At 31.8% G+C, this 6,314-nt stretch overlaps 1 long non-coding RNA gene across 2 annotated transcripts; it reads right to left on the bottom strand.

Moving 5' to 3' along the window:
* On the bottom strand, positions 1-1,274 carry LOC133200417 (uncharacterized). Of its 2 annotated transcripts, XR_009722928.1 has the most exons (4): positions 1,214-1,274; positions 856-906; positions 638-746; positions 1-392 (listed from the first exon to the last, which is right to left on the bottom strand). It is a non-coding gene; the product is annotated as an uncharacterized LOC133200417 (long non-coding RNA). The 2 variants fall into 2 exon arrangements; XR_009722929.1 differs by lacking the exon at positions 1,214-1,274 and having other exon boundaries at positions 856-920.
* Between the last annotated feature and the right edge of the window lie 5,040 nt (positions 1,275-6,314).

Below are 6,314 nucleotides of genomic sequence, written 5' to 3' on the forward strand. Positions count from 1 at the left end.
TTCAATTTTAAATGCATGTAAAAAAAAATATCTGCAAACTTATCCATTACATCAATTTTATCAATACAAATTCATATCTACTCTTATTATGATAAAATTGTGTAATGACATATAGTACAGAAAGCCTTCCCTCTTCTAATATAAAGGGATTCAATGTACAATGTCATAAAATGTTACAAAAAGCCTTCTCTTCTAGCATTAAGGAATCTGTACAATGTCATATATTTTCCTTCTAATATTAAGGAGTTCGTCAATACAGCTGGTCCTCTGAACCTGCAGAAAATTGTGTTGGTGTTTCCCTGGGTAATTTTTCCAGTTTGAAAATGGAGGAATCAGACTGACTGAGTCTTGATTCCTGTACCTTTTTATATTTTCTTTGTTGCTCTGCTGATCTAAAAGGTAGGAAAGTTAGGAATGAAAGCACATACATAAACTTTATAAATATTATAAGGTTTATATTGCTTGATTCATCTTGTAATACACACTTCCAGTTAAAATGAAAAATGTAAATGGCATTTTTGAAATTGGTTGTCAATCCTTCATGACAATGTTTTTTAAACAAAAAATTAGAATAATATTTAATTTCTTTTTTAAAATACTGACTGCATTACATATAATATGTATTTGGCGTACTGACCTTCTACCTCTACGGATGAGAAACCCGGCCGTGATTATCAATATGGCCGCTATAGCGGCCACCCCTATGACGCAGTAAATTGCCGTATTTTGTATGGCCCTCTCTCTTGCTGCAGAAAAAAAAATCACAAAGTGAACACAAACGCATACAAGTACAAGTATTTCGAATTGCAGTATTCTTTCATATTTTGCATTATAGTCTCATGATATCAATCTAACCTCTCGCCGAGGGTCCAGTTTCGATGACGTCAGAATCAGAATTTTTAGAACCTGAACAATAAGTCAGAGAAAAAAAGTGTTTTAATTATAGTATATCTTATTTCTATGTATGGTATTATCCATTTTCCTGAAAGAAAACTAATATTTCTTGATTTATGTGTCGTTGTTAAACTTTAAATAACTCTTAACAAAGAATTTTGACAGATTAAAAATTTCTAGTAGAATAGTAAATGTTAGAAAAAGAATTCACACTTTATTGATTATATATAATAAATATAGTATGCAAATTAACTACATGTTTGCACAGGCAAGATACATGCATATGTTACTAATATTGCATATTGAAGATTATAATAACCTGGAGATGGTGTTTTTGGTCCTGACGAATTTGTAGTTTGATTTTTGTAACTATTTCCTTGGTTACCAGACAACGTCACATGTGAATGCGAATTTTTGGATTTCACTGTTGTTGTTGATTGTGTTGTTGGAGTTGTAGTTAAGAGTCGTGGATTGCATTCAATTTCAAAATCCCCTTTGCTGACTAAACAACAATTAAATGTATACATTTCTTAACATTCTTGATTTCAATTAAGCAAAACCATGGGAGAGAAATATTTTTAATATATATATAAATCAACAATTTAGAAATACGAAAAAAAAAAAAACAACCAAAAAACAAAAAACAAAAATGAGGTGGATCTTATGGTGGCATATTTCTGCCCCCTACATGCAAGATAAATTATATTAACATGCAACATAATTATGTAGACATGCAACTTATTTATGTCAACATGTAAAATAATGATGTTGACATACAAGTTATGAATCTATTTAGAGAATCTAATTTTAATCTTACTCTTACTAACGCTGTTAATCTTACTAACGCCATTATATGACATCATACAAGTAATATGTAGCAGAATTATGTTGACATGCGACTTATTTATATCAACATGCAAGGTAATTATGTAGACATGCAACTTATTTATGTCAACATGCAAGATAATTATGTTAATATGCAAGTTCTTTATGTCAACATGCAAGATATGTATGTTGACATTAGCAACTTATTATCTTGCATGACATAAATATTATTATAATATAACTCGTATGTTGACATCAAGAAGTCGCATGTTGACATACATAAGTTGCATGATGACATAAATAAGTTGCATGATGACATAAGTAAGTCGCATGTAGACATAATTAAGTTGCATGTTAACATAATTATCTTGCATGTTGACATAAATAAGTTGCATGTCCTAATAATTATGTTGCATGTTTGCATAAACAAGTCGCATGTTGACATAAATATCTTGAACGTTAACATGATTATTATGCATGTTGACATAAATAAGTTGCATGTCAATATAATTCTGTTGCATCTTGCCTGTATGATGTATACTGGCGTTAGTAAGTATGTTTACTAACATTACAATTAGATTCTCTAAAAAATTGGTAATTTGCTTGTCAACATAATTATGATACATGTAGACTTAATTATCTTGCATGTTGTCTTACTTTTCTCGCATGTTAACATAATTTATCTTGCATGTCGGGGGCAGAAATATGCCACCTTAGGATCTAACTAAAATTTCATTGCAAAATACGTCTACTTTACCATCAACGAATATCCAGACACTTTGAGGTTCTTCCCCGTCTTCAGAATATGATATATTTATAGAATTTCCAGTTGAAGAATAAAGTTTTGCATATTCGCCATAGATAGTGTCGTTTTGACATTCAATGGTCGTCACATTGTTGTTGTCGCTAATTATCAGCATATTCGTTGCGTTTATACAGTCCCCGGTTAGATTTTGATTAATAGGGTACTTTGGTTGCAATCGCACATCAACAGCATATATGTTGATTGTCGAATTTTCCAGTGATTTGATCATACAGTCACAGGTATTTCTAATGTTTAAGAATCGTTCCCTGTGGAGATACAAGCCTTTATTTGTCGAGGTCATTTTCTGATAGCTACAGAAGTTCTTGATTTCTGATTCTGTCAAAAGAAAACAACTAAATGTTATCAAACTAACTTTAACGAATGATATTAAATGAAATAACTTTGCTCCTTTGCTTATGCTTATGCGCAATAATCTGTAATACTTCCCGTGTTTTCAAAGTAGATGCCTTAATGTCAAAAATAGAAGAGAATTTTAATCATATTGCAAAAAGGCACAAGAATATGCTTCTAAGTTGAATGTATGTATGCACTCAAAAATCCCACATTGAAAAGCAGAATATGCATATACTTATTTCCTGAGGAAGTAAGAAAATGTTGCATATACTTCATTAACTGAGAAAAAAAAAAGAACAAAAGTATTTGTGGCGTGAGGTGATAGCATGTTGCATCGCCCAAGTCTGATTTTTTCCCGAGTTTATGTTCTTTCGATTTGTAAATATCGATTCATCTTCTTCGCACGTTATTTACAAGAATTCGTAAAGATTGTTAAATTCAGTCAATCTTAAATTTTACTCGAAAGAATACACAAGGTATTGAAAATATATTTGTATCTGATGAGTACCTTTTACACAGTTGAACACCACCTGAACATAGTTAGAGGAAGTGCCTCCACATCTCATAATGGTCCAAGGAGTTGCTGTATTTTGAGAAATACTATTTAATCCAGACAGGCGAGAAAAATATAAGTATCTATTGGCATAATCAGTCACATCCTCTAAACAGTCGCCTTTTTCATATGAACAACACGTATTATTGTTATGCTGCTTTGTCTGGAGGGGACAGTTTTCGCTAGATGATTTTGCACCATACTGTAGTTTTTGGATGGCAATAACCTCTGTGTGGTTGGCACACATCGAATTCATGTAGTAGTTACCATGACATTTGGATGTTATATGTTCACAGAGAACTGAAATTGATAAAATTATAATGTTAGATCTCTGATAAAACAAATTATTGGAAAATTGTCAGTCTAAGAATATATTCTTTTGTGATATTGAATAAATACATTGTACGAGAGGCGTTCAATAAATAATAACTGTTAAAAAAATAACACAAAAATATTTTTTCATAATTTTTTAATGGTTCCCTTCAAAATACTCTCCTTTGACAGACACACATGATTTCAACCGTTTTATCCAAGCTTTGAATGCATTCATACAATGTTTTTTGGGTATGGTATTCATGAACTGATAAATGGCAGAACCCAAAGCTTTCCTTGAAGCATATCTTCTTCCTGAAAAGTGCTTTTTCAATTTGGGGAAAAGAAAAAAAGTCACAGGGAGACAAATCGGGTGAATAGGGAGGGTGGGTAAAACATGAACCTTTTCATCTCACAATCTGGGATTTATGTGCTGGGGTGTTGTCATGAAGAAGTCGAATGTTGCGAATTCCAGACTTTGGTCTCTTCCTTTCGTAGTGTTTCTTAACTTTCTTTAGCACAAGATTTTTATATACGTGTCCGGTGATTGATCTGCCTTTTGGAATAGCTAGCTGAACTACAGGACCTTCACTATTAAAGAAAATTTCATATGATACTTTCTTAGTACTTTGACATCGTTTTGCGATAACAGGGCGTTTTGCCTTTTTAGTCAACCACATCTTGTTATCAATTTTCCTCTGAGGTTCAAAATAATGTATCCATGTTTCATCACCTGTAACAATTTCCGAAAAACGTCGTGCACATAGATTTTGTAGATTTTAAGTAATTTCTTAGACATTTCAACACGCAATTGCTTTTGTTCTTCTTTTAAAAGATGGGGTATCCATCGTGCACTAACCTTTCGGAGGCCAAGGTGTTTCTTTAAAATTGTAAAAACTGTCCCCGATGAAATTCCTGCTAAATTTGCTATGCTTAAAAAATTAGCAAATAACCATTGCTTAATCGACCATAATTAGTGATGGTATTGGTTATTTTTGCAAGTATTGCATCAGTTGAAGCCGTTCGAGGTGGTCCAGGACGTTGCTTATCCTTTAGGTCTGTTTGGTCGTTTTAAAATTTGCTCACCCGCCTGTAAACTTGTCTTAGTGACATACACTTGTTACCATACACATCACATAATTCTTTGAAAATTTCCTTTGAGTCTTTTCCTAGTCTGACACATGCTTTAATGTAGCCTCTAATTTCAGCCTTATTGGAAGATGACTTACCAGTCATATTTTCATACAGTGTCTCGAGTAGGGGTTATATATCAGTTTCCCAAGGGAGTATTCGATGATGAAACCTGGTCAGATAAACGACCATAAATAGATTATGAACCAAATCATGCGTGAAAAAAAATCTAAAGATCAATTGAGCCCTGTGTTTTATGGAATCTGATTGGTGACATTATTTATTGAACGCCCTTCGTAATAAATGTATGCCATTGCAAATAAATATCTACAGGACTAGTAAGTTATTGACGCTGAAAAAATACGTCTATGTTTAAAGATGTAATTGTCCACTTTTAGACATCACAACTTCACATTACAGTTGGAGTGAAAAAAAAAACAAAGATATTTGATTTTCCCCCACTTTTAGTTTTTTGTACGCATACTGCTTGGAATTTCAAGAATGGCTTCGGACATCGTAAAATCCCTGTTAATGTAATCATTTCATTTGGTAGATGTTGACTTTTCCTTCACTAAGTACTTTACATCAGTAGGGCAATGGAAAAACTCTTAAAATTGAGAAACAAGGATTAACACCCATAGCTAAATGTCGTAGGTCCATGATATATTAATTAATTTGGCAATTTACAATTGCCTACAATGGTTAATTTAGATTTTTTTCTCTCTTATTTGGAAAGAAAGGGGTGATCCCCTTACATGTGTGATTTTAAGCATCAATCTCTTTTTATTAAGTTTCTTACTCATTTTTTATCTTTTAAAACAGGAAAGTTCTCAGCATCTTAAATGTCTTAAGAATCTTAAATATGAACAAAAGAAAATGATGATATTATACTTTGTTTACTCTGTTTTAAGTCTTTAAAATACATGTAAATGGCAAAGTATGATTAAAATAAGACCTCACGTAAATATATACCATGCTTAAAATGCCATTAAATATGAAATAGGTCAGCTTTAACTTTTTAATTGGTCTCAATTTTGATAAATGTCAACATATAAAAGGGCTCTTTTATCTGAAAGATTCAAACACCTACACAAATTAAGGGATATTGACCCCACGTTATGCATCATAAAAATGAGTGTCAGTGATAAAATTGCTATTGTTTACTTTCTTTAAAATACTTTACGGACCTATAAGATCCATTCATTCGTGAACAGAAAATAACATTAAGAACTGACTTTGTTACTTATTTAAAAAATTACATGGCCTTTTCAAACATTATTTTATTACTAAGATAAAGATTCCCAATTTTCTTTTTAATTTGTTTATAATATATTTCTGTTCGATCTTTCAAATTCGGATTACGACTACCGTAAAACTGATATTTTGACAGGGATATGATTTTAAACTTTTTGACGAATTATAAAGATTCACCGAAATAAA

The sequence above is a fragment of the Saccostrea echinata genome, unplaced genomic scaffold, assembly GCF_033153115.1.
Source record: "Saccostrea echinata isolate AGI-Se365-2 ecotype Australia unplaced genomic scaffold, CSIRO_AGI_Sech_v1 ptg000039l, whole genome shotgun sequence".
In the NCBI taxonomy this organism is placed as follows: Eukaryota; Metazoa; Mollusca; class Bivalvia; order Ostreida; family Ostreidae; genus Saccostrea; species Saccostrea echinata.